Genomic DNA, 22949 nt, shown 5'->3' with positions numbered 1-22949 from the left:
GAAGCTACTGTAGATTTGTACCTTTAACGAAACACTGGCTCACAGGACCATGAGTTATAACATAACTCTTGGAATAGCTAAATGATGTACAACAGATTCACAAGGAAAGCTAACTTTTCTGAAATATATTACAGTGAAAGTAAGAAATTAATACTATACTACTGTTTAACATCACTATTTTTAACTTTTGTTATATTTGGCATGTACGTCTTCCTAGACATTTAAATCAGTTTGTTTTAGATACTGCATTGTTATGAGTTTTAAGAATTGGGGGCATAATTGATATTCGTCATGAAATGTGTTTTTTCAACTGATGTTTTTACTCCTATTACGTCTGCTTGTTTCTGTAGTTCCGTTATTTGTTTTGTGGCACTATGTAGTGAGTCAGTAATTAATGCCATGTCGTCTGCAAAAACTAGACAATCTATGGTAATTTTATTTGGGTTTGTTCCTAGTTGAACACCATTAGTATTGATAGATTTGCTCCATTCCCTCACTACCTTCTCTAACTTGTAGTTAAAAAATAGGAGTCATCAACCATCTCCTTGTCTTACCCCTGATTTCATTTCAAAGGGTTTTGACAGTGCTTCCATAAGTTTTACTTTTGATGCTGTGTTTGTTAAAGTTCCTTTAATTAGTTTTGGTTTTTATTGTCAAATCCGAATTCTTTTATAATGTTGGTCAGTACATTTCTGTCAAATAAGTCATATGCCTTTTTAAAATTTACAAAATTTATCACATATTTCAAGTTTATGATTTACCTAATTTCTGTTATGTTCTTTAGACGTAGTATTTGCTCTTCCATGCTACAAGTAACCTGCAAAATCTCTCACTTGGCATTCTGGAGAGCTTCAAAGCCCACGTCGAGTATCAGATAGGGGAATCGCAAGGAGGTCTCGGGAAAGGTCATTCAGCAGCTGAACAGACCCGTAATCTCATGTCTTTATCACACATAGAACAGTATGTGCCAGATTTTGTGCAATTAAAGAAAGCATGCGATTCAATAGACCGTGAAGTTTGTTAAACATTCTAAATGAATCAATGGTTGACCTTAACCTGCTGGCTTTAATCAGAGCCACCCCAACGGGTACAAGTTCCAGGGTAAACTTCCTAGGGTGCCTCTCAGATTCCTTTTAGATAAAAACAGGAGTCAGACAAGGCGATGTGCTGTATCCGAGGCTTTTCAACTGTGATCCTGAAAAAATCATGAGGACCTGGCGATCGAGGAAGATGGAAATCGACTCAGCCTCGATGAGAAATGGAGCTAAATTCAAGGGAATCAGGGTAGACTGTCTAGATTAAAATCAAACAGTTAAAGGAAACCGCTGAACAAAATAGCCTGCAGATATCATTAAAAAAAACAGAAGTAATGTCTAATATGAAGGTTGACTTCCCCTCAAAAAAACCTCCGGACGAATATGGAGTCATCAGAAGAGTAGACAATTTGAAGCACCGGGTGAGATCATGATGAAAAGCTGATTGGGTGAAGCTGCACTTAAGTAACGTATACGTACATCTTCACTACATGGATCCTCTCCAAATCACACTTAAGTGCATGGAAGAGGGTTCATCGAACTACCTTCACAATAATTGTCTATAATTTCAGTCTCGAAAAACTCGCGGAAAAAACGAACACCTATATCTTTCCGTATGAGCTCTGATTTCCCTTGTTTTATTATGACGATCGTTTCTGCCTATGTAGGTCGGTGACAAAATATATTCCCATTCGGAGCAGTAAGTTGGTGATTGAAATTTCATGAGAAGATTCCACAGAACCGAAAAACGCCTTTGTTTTAATGTTGTCCACCCCAAATCCTATTTCATGTTAGTGATACTCTCTGTCCTATTTCGCGATAGTACAAAACCTGCTGCTCTTCATCGAACTTTTTCGATATACTACGTTAATTCTATCTGGTAAGGATCCCACACCGCGCAGCAGAAGTCCAAAAGAGGACGGACAAGTGTAGTGTAGGCAGTCTCTTTAGTAGATCTGTTACATTTTCTAAGTGTTGTGCCAATAAAACGCAGTCTTTGGTTTGTCTTCCCCATAACATTTTCTATGTGTTCTTTCCAATTTAAGTTGTTCGTAATTGTAATTCCTAGGTATCTAGTTGAATTTACGGCATTTATATTTGATTAATTTATCTTGTAAGCGAAGTTTAACGGATTCCTTTTAGCACTCACGTGGATGGCCTCTCACTTTTCATTATTTAGGGTCAATTGCCAGTTTTCGCACCATACAAATATCTTTACCAAGTCGTTTTGCATTTGTTTTTGATCTTCTGTTGACTTTACTAGACGATAAACGACAACATCGTCTGCAAACAACCTAAGACGGCTGCTCATATTGTCTCCTAAATCGTTTGTATACATAAGGAACAGCAGAAGGCCTGTAACGCTACCTTGGGGAACGCAAGAAATCACTTCTGTTTTAGTCGATGGCTTTACGTCAATTACGACGAACTGTGACCTCTGTTACAGGAAATCGCGACCAAGTCACATGACTGAGACGACTTTCCATAAGCAAGCAATTTCACTACAAGCCGCTTGTGCAGTACAGTGTCAAAAGCCTTCTGGAAATCTACAAATACGGAGTCAATTTGAAATCCACAAGGACAATATTTTCAAAAAACCCTATCTCTAAATACAAGTAAAAGTCTGCTTGAAGAACTGGAGGAAAGAGAGCGCAGAATCATTGGAGCAATCATGGGATACAATTACAAGAATGGCGTCCATCACAAAAGATCCAACAAACAAGTCTACGCCAAAAGAGAAAAAAATTGCAGACTCAATCCGCAAAAAAATTGTACCATTTTATGGTCACCTCAGACGAACATACGGGGACGGTTTGACGGAGAGTATCTTTTACTTTTTGATTCAAACCCCAAAACCAAAATTCCTTGGTTTAGAAACACCAAAGAGGATCTCCAACTCCTACAAATCAAACCCGAAGACGCCTGTAACAGGGGTCTTTTCCGTAAGAACATAGTGACAACCAGCCAACACCGAAATGAGTAACCAAAAGGAAGATGGAGGAGTATAATCAAGCCAACTCACAAGTTTTGAAGGAAATCTGGGCTCCAAAAAAATCAAAGTTCACTGCTAAATGTAATAAAACTTTATGTGGTCCTAGATGTCTCCATCGAAATAATAATGATAAATATAATAATAATAATAATAATGGTTTGGATCTGAGACATTCCTACAAATCTAATACTTCGGGTGTCAATGGAAATTCATGGCACGTAAAAATATCCTAAGTCTGTTACGTCTAGCTCAACTATAAACACACTTAGTAGACATATGATTTACTAGCTTCGAAAAATGTGTGCAATCGAAGATTTGAAGCAGGTGACGTATTCCATTTATCGAAAACGATCAGTACTTGCAACGAACCAATAGTTGTGGGCTCACTAACGTATTTTTACATCTAGATTCACGAATGGTTTTGAAATGCATTTCCTGCTTTTAGCACAAACCATAGTTTAGGATAAATGACCAATGAACGCAGCTGTAAAAGCAAATACTATTTTAGATGCTATCATGATCTACACATTATGACATGGGTTCGGACACTATCCAGCTCCTACCTCAATAAAGGCCATTACAATGAAATTCGAAGACATTTGTGTTTCTTCACTGAGCGAGGTGGTGCAATGGTTGGCACACTGAACTCGCGTTCGGGAGGACGACGGTTCAAACGCGCGTCCGGCCATCCTGATTTAGGCTTTCCGTGATTTCCCTAAATCTCTTCGGGCAAATGCTGGAATGGTTCCTTTGAAAGGGCACTGCTGATTTCCTTCTCCATCCTTCCCTAATCGGATGGGACCGATGACTTCGCTGTTTGGTCCCATCCCCCAAACCAACCAACCAGTTGTGTTTCTATTATGGATGTCTTCATCATAGTCTTGTAACGCTATGAACTATAGAATTTATCTTTATACATAAAATGACTGAGAAGCGAGAGGGTGAGTTGAGCGACGTATAGCTGGAGATTTGGAGCGAAATGTCTGCATAAGGTAAGTAAGATGTATTGTGTGCCCTAAGGTGAGTTGGGACCGCTATGCAACTGTTTCTAGTAAATCACGATGTAGTTCACAGGGAGCACGAAGACATGGCGAGGTTCTGAGTGTATCTAAAAACTAAATTATATATTCACAAAAAGCACAATAAATTGCATTAAAATGATCAGTCGAAGGAAGTCTGTAACAACCATGTAATACCAATATTAGCAATACTATTAAAGTTTATATAAGAAGAAGGAACTTAAATAGTGGCAACTATTTATTCGCAACCGATACAAAAGAGTTACATGTTTGCACCTATTACTGTCCTTCAAAGTAGCCACCAGCGTTGTGTAGAACCCGTTGCCAGCGATATGGAAGGCGTAGTATGCCGTTAGCAGAGCCTGTTCTGTTGATGGTGCGAATGGAGCACTCTACTGCCTGTCGAATCTCTGGAACAGTTAGGAAGCGAATGGCACGAAGTGGATCCTTCATCTTCGGAATCAAAGTCACAATGACTTAAGTCCGGGGAGTATGGTGGATGGTACAGTACTTCCCAGTCCGATCGACCGAACAGAGCAGCCACAGCTTGCGCTGTATGCGCTCGAGCATTGTCGTGCAAAATGCAGAAAGTGTCGCCGCTTCTTTCGCAAAGCTGGACGCAGGTGATGCTCCAAAAAGGAACAGTAATACTGTTCTGCCGTGGAGGAACGTAATGCGTTAGGATAACACCATCACAGTCGTACACGAGAATCACCATAACTTTTATCATACTGGGGCTCTGACTCACTTTCGGCTTTCGTGGCGACCCATAATGACGCCATTCGTTGGATTGACGTTTCAGTTTCGACTCGTACGATGTGGCCCATGTCTCATCCAGTGTTACTATACGGCGCAAGAAAGCCTCTCCTTCGCACTCACAGCGCTCCAAGTGCGTCTGAGCAGCGTCGTAACACATCCATTTCTGCATTTTCGTCAAGTCATGCGGAACCCATGCAATTTTTCGCATGCGCAGGCGTACCTTCAGGATGCGAAGCACAGTCGTATGCGCTAATCCGGTGTCGTGGACGAGCTCACGAATCGTATGGTGTCGATCACTGTCCACTAACGCGGCAACAGCATGCACTTCTTCTTCAGAGACGCTAGGACGACCTTCCCGATGCATGTCTGTCACAGTTTGCCGACCTTCGTTGCTTTTACCCAACGTGCCACTGTTCTGTACGGCAACGCCGATTCCCCGCACGCCTCTTGAAGACCTTGATGACACTGTCGTGCTGCACGACCTCTGGCACATTCAATCTTGATCCAACTCCGTTGTTCCTGTTTCGAAAACGTAGTGACACCGTTACGTTAGACCGCCCGCTCACAAGTGTCTGTGTTTCCCTCGATTGTGCGCACGCCGGTGACGTGGGACGGGCGAGTCCATTTGCTCCGAGGTAAGGTAGGTTTGTCAACAACGTGTACTGTCAGCGACGATAATAGATTCCATTGCGTAGTGTATCCACAGCAGTATTGCCACTATTTAAGTTCCAAACCTACGTATGTATCGTGTATAGTAGAAATATTCACAACTGACTAATACACGCACGTTCCACAAACAAATGACATGCCATGTAAAGAGGATGACGACAGCTGTAGAATGAGACTATGTGACCTACTATTAAAAAGAGAGGAGTTTATTATAAACATGAAACATTGTACTACAATGGTTGTGTGCCAAAACAGAAACGCCACCACAATTAGTCAAAAGTTTAGTCTCTGCATAAATAATGTAGGGAGTTTGTCAGAACTCTCCACTACATAAAACAATATATCCAACTTAATGCTATTCTTTGCATTGTCAGATATCGATAGTAACAATCTGAGGGCGAAATATGAGAGCGCGAATGTAAGCATTGTTGTGAGACGAGGTCTGTCTCCGAGGGCGAGAGCCACAATCACACAGTGCTGTCTCTGTGAAAGGACACTGATAGTGCAAGCCGCTGTGTCACCAAAAATGCAATTTCTCCAAGTAAAGGTGTCAGTGAGATAGACACTGTACATACCACTGCATGATTCTACTACCCTCTACGTTTCTACATTCAGGTGTTAGTGAGTGATATAGACACTAAATACACCTCTACACAGTTTACGACGGTGCTTCTCCTCTCGTATTTCTACAAGTGTGCAAAGTGCAAAACAATACAAAACTCCCTGTGAAGTGAACATTCCCTTTTTACAAAACAGTAGCACTCTACATGTTTTTCTTGTTATATTTCTAAACTTTACAATTTGAAATTTATCATGTACTAAAATGTGCCTAATTACTTATTTTAAAAGGCTGACTAAACGGTCACAAGATAATTGAGCCAATAACGAATAATCCTTCTAACATTAACAGAACTTCTACATCTTTATGTGCTTTGTTTAAATATTTGAATTAAGAATTTTTAGCTCATTTTCTCCTATTTGTACCTAAGCCCCATTCAAATCCTTAAAGAAGCGACAGGGAGGCTATGTAAGAAGGGTGTCAGAACTCTCCATAGCATAAAACAGTATATCCAACTTAACGCAATTCTTTGCATTGTGTAAGCACTCAAATATGGATTAACGATCTGAGGGCGAAACATGGTCGCGCGATTCAAAGCATTGTTGTGAGACGAGGTCTGTCTGCGAGAGTGTAAGAGTAGCGTGGGTCGAGAGCTCGGAGGCAGAAGACGTGTCACGCTGCCCTCACGTCGGTGATGGCAGATCTTAGCACACTCAAAGGCTGATTTCATTTATATAGTCAGGAGAGATCTAGATGGCTTAGCTACGTTTGAAGATGGACTTGAGGTTAAATCCGCAAGCATAGTTCAAAATCAATTGCAGGGTTAGGCTCGTGATTGTTGGTCCGAGTTTGCAATAAGCCCATGTTTTGCTTGTCAGTGAAAGAAGCTTCCTTATCCTCCAAATAGTAATAATTATTCTCCACATCTAAATAATATGCTGTGGTTACTAAATATTAATGCAATTTTGAAATTGAAATAATTTGTTAATCTGGCACTCAGCCATTATTGACACATATGTCATTTATCATTATTAATACTTGTTCATGATGATTCTGAAGATTTAAGTAGACTTAATTAATGAAACCTCTTCTCAGAAGTTATTTAGCAGTTAACAGGACCCAAGCAAACTCCTTTTTTTAAAATTAATTCTTTGTAACAACAAGCTTTAACCGCTGCTTCTGCATGCTGCTGCGCATTGCTGTAAACCACATGGAAATAGTCAGTCATCTAAAGAGGTGAGTGCAAAACTTAGTGCCAAAATAGACACTGACACATCACAACATGTCATGTAGCTAGTCCAGTAAATTCCGTTGCACAAGTCAGATTCTACATCACTTGAAAATTCTTGTTCAAAATCGCAGGCAGGTAGCTAAGGAACTCGTTGTTACAGGTTCATTTTATTCCTGTAAGTTTTCATACTCAAATACGCAATCAGATAGCTTGTCCAAATGCTAGTTTTAAATTTTTCATGTAACGATGTGTTGAGGGCTTAAATGACAGTGAAACTGACACTCATACAACACACACACAATGTTATGCAGGTTAGATTCCGTTTACTGATAGCTCAGGTTGCTTATCGAGTCCAGTTTCACAGACGAACATAGGCAATAGGCAGTAGCTACGTTACAGATATTTGTTGCATAGACGTTACTTTAGCCGCTGCTGCTGCGAATTGATTGCATATACATTACAATAATTTGTATGATTGTCTTTCATTTATATTGTCAGATGGAAAGAACCATGCCTCTTACAAGAAGTCATTAAAGATCACCTAACTCTCGTTGAGAGAGCAGTAGGGCTGAACAAAATGACTGACAAGGCACAATGCATCTTGTAGATGGTATAGTATGGACATATTGGAATAATCATTGTCAGGTGATGGTTGTAAAGTAATTCACACGACATGAAAACTTTGTGGAAACGCGTCGATTTACTGGAGGCTAGTTTATCCCAGGGAAGTACCCAGAAATGACCACGGCGCGCGGCTGGAGAGCGGCGAAGGGAAGCGACAATAGACAGCTAAGGGCGGCTCAAGCTCTGAGAAAGCGGTAACGGGGCGCGGCCTCCAGCCGCCTTAAGATAGACATGAAAGGGGTGTTAATGCCGCATCACGACGTCATTACAGACAGAGCATATGCCAGTATTGAACAAGAATCGATCAGAAAACTGGGCGCAGCCGTCTCAGAGGAAAAATACTAGAGACCCTTGTAATGAGTTGGCAAAACCACAGTAACGAGAAATGTGTATGGTTAGTGGGGATTTTAACTCCACTCTGACTACGAGTACAGAGCCTTTACTACAACGCCATCTCAGCCAGTTCGTTAACGACAATTTTGAAAACATTTTATTTGTCTTGGCGATGTATATTGCCAGTTAAATGTTTTACAAGAGCTGGCTTTCATGCGTAATGGTGGCCTCATCATTTACCACGTTTCTGTGTTGAATGCGACAATAAACATATTCACATGTTATTTTACGGACGTGCTTAGAAAAGTACGTCGTGCACTATAAGAACTGATATCAAGATACTACGGACGGTGCAGATATGGTTTATATCCTATTTTCTCAGAAGGTTAACAGTAACCATTGTGTGTGAACCATAAACGGGAAGGAATACACAGTTGTTCCACCCGTTTTAAGGTCTATAACGAAATCTAGGGTACAAAGCCTTAGGCATCTGTAGCCTAGTAAAAAATAATTCCCTCGTAAAGTTTTTGTTCGTGCCTCGGCGCCCACGGTATTTTCTTGCGAAGTAAATAATGCCAGGCCTGCACGTACGTTTCCATAAAAAATAACAGCTGACGCCAATTCATCCATGGCGAGATTTTTATGGCTGCACCGTTTAACGACCTCGTTCTCTTATCTGGCATTCCTCTGTGAAGTTAATAGCGTTCCATACCTTGAGACCTTCATTTTTGTTTTGACCTTACAGAATGGTCACTATATCAGTGATGGTGGAATGTTTGCGTGTATAAATGTTGTGTATTTATATGTGCGCATGTGTGTGTGTATACGTTCTATTTGAAATATTGCCGTGCGTGCGCTTGCACTCGCCACTCATAAACGCTACAGAAATTTCTAAATTTGTGGTAAGGTTTTATGGGACCAAACAGCTGAGGTCATCTGTCCCTAAGCTTACACACTACTTAATGTAACTTAAACTAACTTACGCCAAGGACAACATACACACCCATGCCAGAGGGAGAACTCAAACTTCCGACTGGGGAGCCGCACGGACCGTGACAAGGCGCCCCAGACCATGCGGCTACCCCGCGCAGTATATAAACGCTATACAGGGTGAAAAGTATTTAAACCGACAAACTCTGGGAGGTTGTGGGGGACATCAAAACAAATATTTTTCCCTAATGTCATTTTTTCCTATAAGGTTTATTTAAACCGGAGGCCTTATTACACTCTTCAGTTGTTAGAGGCCGTATTACGTTCTTCAGTTGTAGGCAACTGCTGTCCACCAGTGCAGGAGAGCGATATACCTGGAGTGAGTTCACTGATATGGTTGGTGCGTACTACGTAGCGCATCACAACGGACGGGCTGCACAGCGGGTTTATCAATAACAATATCCTAATCGCCGTATCCCGCATCATACGACCTTTGCTGCTGTGTACCAACATCTGCTTGAGACCGGATCATTTAGCAGATTACTTGGACACGGATGCCGTTGCACGGTAAGAATGCTGCAATTTGAGGAAGCTGTCTTGCAGCATGTGGAGTGGCATCCTTCAATCAGCACTCGTGCAATTGCACGTAACATCAGACAAATGTAAGAACAGTCCTTTGAGAGCAGTTGTTACATCCATTTCACTTACAGCGTGTCCACAACCTGGAACCAGTTGATTATCCACCCAGAGCACAGTTTTCGCAGTGGTACCTGGAACAGTGTGAAATGCATCCCACATTTCCATCCTCTGTGTTGTTTACCGATGAAGCAACGTTCGGGCGTGATGGAGTCTTCAACATGCACAATTCGCATGTTTGGAGTGAGGATAACCAACATGCCACAGTTACTAGCGCTCATCAAGTGCGGGTCTTCGTTAAAGTGTGGGTCGATGTTGTTGGGGACTGTTTAGTTGGACCGTATCTGCTACCTAGACCATTAAATGGCAAAAGGATGGTTCAAATGGCTCTGAACACTATGGGACTTAACGTCTGAGGTCATCAGTCCCCTAAAACTTAGAACTACTTAAACCTAACTAACCTAAGGACATCACACACATCCATGCCCGAGGCAGGATTCGAACCTGCGACCGCTGCGGTCACGCGGTTCCAGACTGTAGCGCCTAGAACCGCTCGGCCACTCCGGCCGACATTAAATGGCAGGCACTATTGCAATTTTCTCGCCAGAGCATTGCCAGAATTGCTGGAAAACGCCCCGCTTCCTACAAGACAACGCATGTGGTTCCAACATGACGTGGCGCCGGCACATTTCAGTCGTCGTGTGCATCGATTCCTGGACGGACGGTTCCCATGGACGTGGTTTGGCAGAGGTGATCCTGCACCATGGCCTGCTCGATCCCCAGATATGTCCCCTCTGGACTTTTTTATATGGGGAGAGATGCGCAACCTTGTTTACGCAACTCCTGTTGCATCAGAAAAGGATCTGGTTGCCCGGATAGTAGCAGCTGCAGGAACAGTTCAGGATACTCCCGGGGTTTTTGCCCGTGTCAGACAGAACATGATCTGACTGTGTAACCTTTGTTTACGTGTCAAAGGAGGCATTTTTGAAAATCTACTGTAATTGAAATTGGATTGTTTTAATGTGTTGTCTCTTGGTCATAAAAAATGGAAAAGTATTTGTTGGTTTAATTAATTTGCCGCCAGAGAATTCTTCCTCTACCGGTTTAAATACTCCTCATAGGAAAATATGACGTTAGGGAGAAGTATTTGTTTTGATGTCCCCTACAACCTCCCAGAGTTTGTCGGTTTAAATACTTTTCACCCTGTATACATGGTCCAGACACTGTAATGCGAGCAACTCCTGTGTTCGACGTGAACGTGAAATAAAGACTCAGAGACGGCGGGTGACAGCACTAGCAGTAGAGGATATATAAAATGTTTCGTGGGGAAGCGGAAAACAGTGCAGTCGTAGTCATAATGAGGAAACGGAGCGATTCATCTGACGTCCAAAAGGGCATAATCATTGGCTTTCGGACCAAGGGTGGAAGCATTCCCGAAAAGGCCTCGTTTTTAAACTGTTCGCGTGCAGCTGTGGTTAAAGCACACCGTGCATGGCAAAATGGTGGTATCTAAAACAGGCGTCCGGGCGGAGTGATCGCGCGGTTTGAGGCACCTGACATGGACTGTGCGTCCTCTCCCGCAGGAGCTTCGAGTCCTCCCTCGGGCATGGATATGTCTCTTGTTCTTAGCATAAGCTAGTTTCAATAGTGTGTAAGTCTAGGGACCGATGACCTCAGCAGTTTAGTCCCTTAGGAATTTACACACATTTGAACAATTGCCGGCCGAAGTGGCCGAGCGGTTCTAGGCACTACAGTCTGGAACCGCGCGACCGCTACGGTCGCAGATTCGAATCCTGCCTCGGGCATGGATGTGTGTGATGTCCTTAGGTTATTTAGGTTTAAGTAGTTCTATAGTTCTAAGTTGTAGGGGACTGATGACCCCAGAAGTTAAGTCCCATAGTGCTCAGAGCCATTTGAATCATTTTTTTTGAACAATTTTTAAAATAGGCGCTGAGGCAATTGTGGTGCGCAACGGGCCATAAATGACAGAGTTTGAACAATGGCTGTGGAGATGTGTACGGGCCAACAGACCTGTAACTGTTGAGCAACTGTCTACCCAAATGACACGGGGTCTCCTCAACGACCGTTGAGCGAACGTTGCTGTGAATGGGTCTTCTCAGCATGCGCCTGCTTCATGAACCCATGCTGACTGCTGTTTGTCGGCGAGTAAGGCTGGAAACTGCACACCAATACCGCAACTGGACGTCCATCGTGAAACGTCTGGAAGCAAACATCCTGCACCATCGTCGCCCAGGCTGGAGGGTATTCGCTGGATGATCTCGTCATTCTGGAAGGCACAATGCATCACTCTTGGGGAAAATTTCCACTCATACATGCAGGTTGTTTATCCTCGAAACAATCCCATCTACCAGCAGGACAATGCAACGTGTCGCATAGTCCACAGAGTACGTGTGTGGTTCGATGAGCACCACGATGAGTTTACCGTAGTCCTCTGGTGAGCAAACTGCCCAGATTTAAATCCAACGGAGAATCTGTGGGACCACCTCGATCTGTCTGTTCGCGCCATGGATCCTCAAGTGAGGAACACAGCACAGCGGGCCATGGTACTAGAGCCGGTATCACTCCACATCCCTGCCGGTACCGTCGAGAAAATTACTGACTCTCATACTGCAACTCTCGCAGTGGTCTGCGCTGCAGAAGTGGTTATTCAGGCTTGTGACAGGTGGCCACATTAATGTGACTGGGCAGTGTAGTGCAGCAGTGCAAGCAAACAGTTCCTACAGAGGCAATGTTTTACTTGAGTCGTGGTATGGTTCAGTACTCTAACTCGCTAATGTCGATTAATTCTCCACATTTATCTAGTTCGCAGAGACTAGTGAATATCAGAGTCTCATATAAAGATCAGTCCAGTAGTTCATGATAACATACAACGAATAAAACTAATGTCCATAGTTGCACACAGTTTCATCGAAAATGAATAAGTTCAGACTGTGTACCAATTTATCTCAAGGTAAATCCAGTGCTCTTCGGAAGCGCAGTTCTTACCCCGACCGTGGTGACCGGCCATAGACCCTTGAATCTGCGATTCTCGTTTCCTCCTCAGCTTGGTCATGTGATCACTGCTTAAGTGTAGACCGCCCTTCGAAATTATTTATAATTTTGGAACATATTAAACAAATAAGATATATCTTTACACTACTTTTGTAATCCATTATTGCACAGATTGATTTTATATATACCTGAAATCATGTCTTTTAGATAAGCACCTTACACTATAAATCAGAACTGCAGGAACCTAGTCAACTACACAAGCCAATGTCTCATGTCCTGCGTTACTGCTCTAATCAATTGACGCCCTTACAACATTATATACCAGAATTTCTTAGTAATAGATACACTCCTGGAAATGGAAAAAAGAACACATTGACACCGGTGTGTCAGACCCACCATACTTGCTCCGGACACTGCGAGAGGGCTGTACAAGCAATGATCACACGCACGGCACAGCGGACACACCAGGAACCGCGGTGTTGGCCGTCGAATGGCGCTAGCTGCGCAGCATGTGTGCACCGCCGCCGTCAGTGTCAGCCAGTTTGCCGTGGCATACGGAGCTCCATCGCAGTCTTTAACACTGGTAGCATGCCGCGACAGCGTGGACGTGAACCGTATGTGCAGTTGACGGACTTTGAGCGAGGGCGTATAGTGGGCATGCGGGAGGCCGGGTGGACGTACCGCCGAATTGCTCAACACGTGGGGCGTAAGGTCTCCACAGTACATCGATGTTGTCGCCAGTGGTCGGCGGAAGGTGCACGTGCCCGTCGACCTGGGACCGGACCGCAGCGACGCACGGATGCACGCCAAGACCGTAGGATCCTACGCAGTGCCGTAGGGGACCGCACCGCCACTTCCCAGCAAATTAGGGACGCTGTTGCTCCTGGGGTATCGGCGAGGACCATTCGCAACCGTCTCCATGAAGCTGGGCTACGGTCCCGCACACCGTTAGGCCGTCTTCCGCTCACGCCCCAACATCGTGCAGCCCGCCTCCAGTGGTGTCGCGACAGGCGTGAATGGAGGGACGAATGGAGACGTGTCGTCTTCAGCGATGAGAGTCGCTTCTGCCTTGGTGCCAATGATGGTCGTATGCGTGTTTGGCGCCGTGCAGGTGAGCGCCACAATCAGGACTGCATACGACCGAGGCACACAGGGCCAACACCCGGCATCATGGTGTGGGGAGCGATCTCCTACACTGGCCGTACACCACTGGTGATCGTCGACGGGACACTGAATAGTGCACGGTACATCCAAACCGTCATCGAACCCATCGTTCTATCATTCCTAGACCGGCAAGGGAACTTGCTGTTCCAACAGGACAATGCACGTCCGCATGTATCCCGCGCCACCCAACGTGCTCTAGAAGGTGTAAGTCAACTACCCTGGCCAGCAAGATCTCCGGATCTGTCCCCCATTGAGCATGTTTGGGACTGGATGAAGCGTCGTCTCACGCGGTCTGCACGTCCAGCACGAACGCTGGTCCAACTGAAGCGCCAGGTGGAAATGGCATGGCAAGCCGTTCCACAGGACTACATCCAGCATCTCTACGATCGTCTCCATGGGAGAATAGCAGCCTGCATTGCTGCGAAAGGTGGATATACACTGTACTAGTGCCGACATTGTGCATGCTCTGTTGCCTGTGTCTATGTGCCTGTGGTTCTGTCAGTGTGATCATGTGATGTATCTGACCCCAGGAATGTGTCAATAAAGTTTCCCCTTCCTGGGACAATGGATTCACGGTGTTCTTATTTCAATTTCCAGGAGTGTATAAATAATAGAAAATAATATAAATTATTTATGCAAAGGCTAAACTTTTTGTGTAATTGAGCAGACTTTCTGTTTTGGCACACAACCGTTGTAGTATGATGTTTTCTGTTCATAACAAATTTCTCTTTTATTTAATAGTATGTCACATAGCTTACACCTTCATTCTATAGCTGTTTTCATTCTCTTTTATATGTAATGTCATTTGTTTGTGGAAAGTGTACGTAGGTGTGAATATTTCTACGATAAACAATTATTGATATTAAAGGGGTGGTATAGGCTTTATTAGACTCGTCATTTCATTGTGATTCTTTGTACTTTTTGTCACTATATAATGTAGTTTCTAGATACACCCAGAACCTCGCCATGTTAGCGTGCTTCCTGTGGGAACTCGGCCGTACGGTGTACTTAACGACTCTGGGATTTACCGCCATAGAGCACACAAAATATTTCAACTATCTTATACAGCCATTCCGCTTCAACTCGCTAGCTACATGTCACCTCTGAGTTATTGATTCGTTGCTAATACTGTTAGTTTTCGATAAATGTTATACACCAGCAGCCTCTCATCTCCCTTCCTGCCCCTGGAAATACTAAGTATATCATACTATTAGCTAGTTTGTCGTATGCGTACTAAGTTTCATTATAATTGATCTAGGTGTACCAGATTTAGGACATTCATACTTTGTTAGTGGGCGTCATTGCGCTCCTCCAATCAACGGGCATCGCATCTTCCTTTTTGTTGCTCATCCAGGTGTAGCCTATTTGTCATTATGTTCTAACGGAAAAGATCCCTGTCACAGGTGTCTCTGGGTTTGATTTGAAGGAGTTCGGAATCATCTTTGGTATTTATAAGCTAGATATTTGTGGTTTTGGAGTTTGAATTAAAAAAAGTATAAGGTATTCTCGGTCCAAAGGTTCGCGTTCAGTCGAGTGAGGCGACCGTAAAATCGTACACGTCTTTTGCGGAGTGAGTCTGTTATTTTTTCTCTTTTGCCATAGACGTCCTTATCGGTTCTTTTTTGGATCCCATGATTGCCCTAGTGATTCTACGCTCATTTTCATCAGAATCTTCGAGGAGACTTTAAATTGTAATCAGGGACAGGGTTTCGGCTGCATACATAACTACTGGGTTCAGAACTGTTTCATGTACTTAGGGTTCCATGAAAGGCCGTTTTGGTTGCAGATCTTGCATGACGTTTGGCAGGCTATTTCAAGTTTATGTTTTTGTTGCTTAAGTGCATCTTTGCCCAGCCAGTTTTTCATAATGATCTCACCCAGCTGCTTCAATTTTTCTGCTCAGCTGATTTTTCCTCATTTCGCCCGGAGTTTTTTGGGGGGCATCTTCCATGTTAGTCATTACTTTTACAATGATACCTGCAGGTTACTTTGTTCAGCGGTTTCTTTTAAAAGTTCGATTTTGAACTAGACAGTCTACCATGATTCCCTTGGATTTAGTTCCAATTCTCATCGAGCTATGGTCGATTTCCATCGGTTGCGATCGCCAAGTTCTCATGACTTCAAGAACACTGTGGAGAAGCATCGGAAACAACATATCGCCTTGTCTGACTCCTATTTTGATCTGAAAGGAATCTGAGCTCTGAGCACTATGGAACTTAACTTCTGAGGTCATCAGCCCCCTAGGACTTAGAACTACTTAAACCTAACTAACCTAATGACATCACACACATCCATGCCCGAGGCAGGATTCGAACCTGCGACCGTAGCGGTCGCACAGTTCCAGACTGTAGCGCCTAGAACCGCTCGGCCACGCGGCCGGCAAGGAATCTGAGAGGCATTCTAGGGACTTTATCCTGAAGTTTGCAATCGTCAGGGTGGCTCTAATTAAAGGACGTAGTTTAACGTCCGCCACGGATTCATCAAGAATGTTTGACAGAACTTCACCGTCTATTGAGTCACAGTCTTGTCTGAGGTACACAATGTCTGACGCATACTGTTTGGATCTGAGAGTATAATTTATCTCATCTAAATGCTCCAGGCTGGAAAGTGAGAGATTTTGTAGGTTACTTCTAGCATGGATATTCCTCTGTAGTTGGTGTTTTTCATGCTGTCTTTCCTATGCAATGGATGGATTAGGGAAGTTTCCCAGTCTTCGGGTAGCGTTACCTCAATCCATTTTTATTTTTTTTTAATTTGCTGTTGTCAGACTTCAACTGATTCCTCAGGGCCATATTTCTACAGTTCTGCAACTACTGAGTTTTCTCCATGTGCTTTGCTGTTTTTGAGATAGGGAATGTAGCGCTTGATTTCTTCTTCTCATTATTATCGTTATTGTTACTTACTTACTGTGTTCTAAGCTTTGGTGATACAGAAGCTCCTTTCCTGAATTTTTCTTACATTCTGTTGTCAGCACTCTCAGCTTAAACTTTCACATCTTCAAACAGGGAAAAATGAATGAAAATTATTTAATGGAACGTAACCGAATGAACTTCATTACGTTGATGACACTCTACTGATTTCCCCAATTGCAGGCAATCTTCAACAACTAATAGAAGAACTTATCGTTGAATACATACTGCTTTGCGAGGAATCATCTTTTTGTTAAGTTCGGATATACCGTCATAATGCGATTCAAATAGCATCACAGAGATTCCAGCGCATACAATACTTACATGGTTACAGCTGCTTCGCACAATCAAGCACAATTCAGAGCTACTGTTAGAGTAGGGGAAAGATTTAGGTTTTAATAACAGTGTTCACCATTCCCCCCCTCCCTCCCTCCCATCATGCACTATTCGAGAGTGGACTGACCATGATATCGTATTCCAGCCAGATCAGTGGGCAGTGCGTGTACATGTAGTGGTACAAACACATTGGTACGAGCTGTAATGTCAATTAGGTAACATGCGAACCGAATTTGCGGCTTTTAGCCGTACTAACACATTGGTACGAGCTGTAGTGTCAGTTAGGTGACTTGCGGAGGGGATCTGCGGCTGCTAGCCTGCCACACATAAGTTGACCTGTTAGTTCTTAGTGCTTCAGTTACTTTTCTTAAGAATCCAGCAAATAATCCGAACCCGACATATGCATTCTACTTGACTTCGCTCCAGGTAGATACTTACTGCTATTCCATGAAGTTTCGGGTGTGCAGCCGAAAGAATTCTCCTTCTTCTTCTAATATTTCGGCTGTATAACAGCAGCCATCTTCAGAGTGAGCCGTAAGACTGCCGCTGCAGTGCTAGCTTCGCTCTTTTATACTCGTGTACCGCGCGACCGCGCATGCGGCCACAGATGCAAATGCGCCAGAGACGTTGGTCGGCGGCAGAGATGTGCACAATGCGCAAGTTGCATCTATGACTCCGCAGTCGATCTGTGTTGGCATGTCGATATATCATTATGAGCTGCACTGTGACGACGTCTTTGTGAGTTTATTACAGCGAGTGCCGGATTCCATGATTTATCAAGGTTGAAACTACTATCTCCATTAATTAAATTCGTCGTCAAGCGAATTTCAATTGCCTCCTTCACTATCGAGTCCCAAGAGGATGATGTAGTTGCCAAAATGTCGACGTTGTCATACAAGATGGTGTGACCAGTGTCAATACAGTGCTCTGCCACTGCCGACTTGTAAGGTTTTAAAAGTCGTGTGTACCTCCGGTCTTCTGTACATCTTTCTTGGACAGTACGAGTTGTTTGTCTGATGTAAGAAAGGCCACATTCACATGGAATTTTGTAAACTCCAGATTTTCGGAGCAGTAAATCATCTTTGATGGAGCCCACGAGTGCAGCTGTCTTGGGTGGAGGACGAAAAATCACTTTTACTTTGTGTCTGCTGAGAATCTGACCTATTTTTGATGAGAGGTTACCCACATATGGCAGGAAGGCCATCGATTTAAAGGTTTTTTCGTCTTCTTCTGCTTTCTTTGCGGCCTCTTTCGGTTTCATTTTCAGTGCCTTCTGTATTTGCTGTGAGGAGTTTGAAGACAATGGGTACTCCCACAGCAATACAGAAGGCACTGAAAATGAAACCGAAAGAGGCCACAAAGAAAGCAGAAGAAGACGAAGAAACCTTTAAATCGATGGCCTTCCTGTCATATGTGGGTAACCTCTCATCAAAAATAGGTCCGATTCTCAGCAGACACAAAGTATATCAATTGGAACACGCCACTGTGTTCCTCGAATCACTCCATCACATTCCTGGTCTTGTGACATAGCGCAATATCTTGTTGAAAAATGCCACTGCTGTCGGGAAACATGATAGTCATAAAGGGGTACACGTGGTCTGCAACCAGTACACGATACGCTTTAGCCGTCATGGTGTCTTGCATGAGCTCAACTAGAGCCGTGGATGCTCGCGTGAATGTTCCTCAGAGCATAATGGAGCTGCTGCCAGCTTGTCTCCAGCCCGCGGTACAGGCGTCAAGCAGCTGTTCCTCTGGAAGGCAACGGATTCGCGCCATTCCATCGGTATGACAAAGAAGGTACCGCGACTCATCAGACTATGCAACACTCTGCCACAGCACCAACATCCGATGCCAATGGTCACGTGCCCATTCCAGTCGTAGTTGCCAACGTCATTGTGTTAACATTCGCACATGCACGGATCGTCAGCTGTGGAGACCCATCGTTAGGAGCGTTTGATGCACTGTGTGTTAAGACACACTTTTACTCTGCCCAGCATTAAAGTCTGACGTTAGTTCTGCCACAGCTCGCCGCCTGGCCTGTTTTACCAGTCTGCCCAGCCTACGACGTCTGACATCTGTAATGAGGGTAGCCACCTAATCCCATGACGTCATCACGTGGTTTCATCTTGGTTTCGCAATGCGTTGAAGACATTCACCACAGCACTTCTCGAACACCCAACTAGTCGTGAAGTTTTCGAAATGCTCTTGTCGAGCCTCCAAGCCATCACAATCTGCACTCAGTCACAGTCCCCATTCTACATAGGACAGCACGCTCACTGATGCTACATGCACCGTGCGTGTGTCTGACTAGAGGTCATTCCTCGCCATGTGATGCTGCTATCGCCTGGATGGGTTGATATCGATAGTAGCTCGGTGGTCATAACATTCTGGCCAATCAGTTTACATTTCTCTGTAGAAGCGTTCCAGCTGCTTTTTATTTATTTATTTATTTTACAAATTCTGTGTAATCATATAGTGTTATGGGACCTGACAGCTACGTCATACACAAAAAGTACATGGGATAAGTTCGGTTAAGGGTAATGTAGGAATGGAGCGTATTTTGTTGTTAAATAAAAATTGTTCAACGCTGAATATCCACGTAATTTATTAGATTACATCGGTGTGATGATTGTTTGACTGATATTTTTATGTGTGTCTTCATGAAAAAATGTAGTTATTTGTCAAATGCTAGGAAAAAGAATCTTTAAAACCGTACCTAGCAGCAATGTGCTTACAGAAGATACATTGCAGAAATTTTTTATACATTCACAGTGAGGTATTTACTTGCGTCTTCTCTAAAAACCGGCCAAATTACCCCATATCGGTACCAGCGCCATACATTGGAGTGACTTCAGGAAACGTACGTTAGTGGTATTATGAACCCATATTTACGTGTGTCTTAATAAGAAATTTGTATAAAGAATATCCACTAAACCAGTATTTATGCACGTTTCCTTAAAAAATTGGTGAAATTTAGTCACGGCGTGCAAATATACGTGTATCTCCTCTAAAAAAAGATAAAAAATATTCACGAAACTCGTATTTCTTAAAAAGTGGAGGAAATCAGGAAGATAGTAATGCAATGTACGTCTTCTTAAAAACTCGGTAAAAACCGTAAATAGCGTCATATGTTGCGGAAAATAGCTTACGTGCCAGACATTCGCGAAATTGAGGCCAATACCGCTGGGTGCTATACTATGCTGGAAATTTGCAATAGCACCTGAATTTCCTTGCTTCTGCCGCTCCAGTGAGATACTGATTAAGAACACCAGTCTCTGGATGCTGGGAGGACGGTAAAGACCGATGGAGGGCGGTGGTAGTGGAGATCGATCAATAGTAGCACCGTGAGGGTGTTGAGGGAAGGGCCACAGTGGGGAAGACGGGATTTTTTTGGGTCATAAATTACCATAATCAAAATAACAGTTGTCACTTTAAGCTAAAAGCATTTGAACGCCTGAATAAACAGAAACCAAGGCCACATCTTGCCTACAAATTATGGTAAATATTATGACAGTCATTGCTCTTTAATTACGTTCTAAATAAACAAAACATGCATCCAAGTCAGCAGCATAAATTAGGATAGAACAACTGGGCGGTTTCTTTACTGAAGCAGAACAATGGGTCCTTTGCTTTGAAATCCACTTTCAACAAAATGATTCAAATGGCTCTGAGCACTATGGGACTTAACTTCTGAGGTCATCAGTCCCCTAGAACTTAGAACTACTTAAACCTAACTAACCTAAGGACATCACACACATCCACGCCCGAGGCAGGATTCGAACCTGCGACCGTAGCGGTCGCGCGGTTCCAGAGTGTAGCGCCTAGAACCGCTCGGCCAATCCGGCCGGCGGGTTTACCAACGCCCTCACTTAAATTGAAGACAATTTATTGTTAAAATTACGAACACAAATGGATTACATAAAAATCACAAATTTAACTACCTAATGAGATGGAAAAGGCCGTGCGGTTCTAGGCGCTACAGTCTGGAGCCGAGCGACCGCTACGGTCGCAGGTTCGAATCCTGCCTCGGGCATGAATGTGTGTGATGTCCTTAGGTTAGCTAGGTTTAATTAGTTCTAAGTTCTAGGTGACTGATGACCTCAGAAGTTAAGTCGCATAGTGCTCAGAGCCATTTGAACCATTTTTGAGATGGAAAACGAAATTAGTTACTATTTTGTATAAATAAATAATGTTAAGACGTAAAAAAAAGTTCTACAAATCGGATTAAAAATCCCTGTGAAGTATTTTAATGCGATGGAGAGCTACAAACTGAAATTTTGCACAACCCATGTTCTGCATATTACGTTAAGGAAGTAAGATTTATTAACTCCATAATATCGTTAGCAGAGACAGTGCGTTCTTGTTGTCGCGACTTGTACATGTACAGCGATTCGCAGTGCCCAATGAGGCCGCGATTTGTTCATGTTGGCTGAGCGTTGAGACAGCACCAGACGCTTCGCCAGAAACAGGAAGAAATTACGTTGGGTCTGACAGCAGTGATCGGACATCACCGCTTGCATGTTCTTATAGTAACCAACGTGAGACTCTCTACTCACAGGTGCTATGGAGCAGTTGGAACGGGTATCATGTCATTAGTCATCAGAATATTAACCAGTGATGAAATGTCCACTCTATTTGAATCCCAAAAAAATAGCAACCTTCTCACAAAGGAATGTGAGGTGATATCAGAATGTATCCAACACACAATAATTAAATGCAGAGCTTTCATGCATTCAGTTGTAGCACACAAGGAAATATTACATCTTGGAAGCGTGTACTTCATGTCCTCCTCTCATATCAACGCCCTTCTTTTAGTATGAAGTGAGAAAATACACACAAAAAGCATATATGTCATTTCCTCTTCTCATATCATAGATTTTGTTTTAGTATGAAGTGAAAAAATAAACAGCTAAGGGTTCTAAAGCATAATATGACACCAGATTCTTATCGTAGGCCCTATCGCAATCGCAAAAAGCAGGGAGCTCTCCATTCTTTTGTCTAACAGCCTGTTTCCTTTCATGCATCACTACCGCTCGCAGATTCTTATTTAAGGACTTGTGGCCATCAAGTTCTTTAGCAGAATGGACGTTATGTTATTCTGATAATTACGGTATGGAAGAAATGCAACAATGACGTGTTCTCTTCGAGCAGTGAAGATATTTGCACAGCCGGCCGTGGTGACCGAGCGGTTCTAAGCGCTACAGTCTGGAACCGCACGACCGCTACGGTCGCAGGTTCGAATCCTGTTTCGGGCATGGATGTGTGTGATGTCCTCAGGTTAGTTAGGTTTAAGTAGTTCTAAGTTCTAGGCGACTGATGACCTCAGATGTTAAGTCCCATAGTGCTCAGAACCATTTGAACCATATTTGCACATGTCTGTATTCAGCAAAGACTGCCAGCTGCCACAACACTTTACAGAATTCATGTCGCAGCAACACAGCTCTGATTGTACTTCAGACTTCATTCAGTAAGTCGTCAGGAGACGGACGGAAACGTCATATGAACGTCGCTTTCCGAGTCATATTCAATCCAAACTGTGGTGTTATTAAGGTATCTGAACGTTCTGGCAATTACGTCTTGATAATTTCCATATGAGTATTCCTCTAGCCAAAAAAACCCGTTAGTGTTAAACCATCGGGAACTGCATTAATATCAATCTGCAACAACTCGAGACAATGCGTGGATTCTTCCCTTCGCTGGGTAACCTCTTACTGTTCTTTAGGATTCTATCTGTCCCAGGC

Source organism: Schistocerca americana, chromosome X (genome assembly GCF_021461395.2).
Source record: "Schistocerca americana isolate TAMUIC-IGC-003095 chromosome X, iqSchAmer2.1, whole genome shotgun sequence".
NCBI lineage: Eukaryota > Metazoa > Arthropoda > Insecta > Orthoptera > Acrididae > Schistocerca > Schistocerca americana.
Note: the sequence above shows the minus strand (reverse complement) of the source record.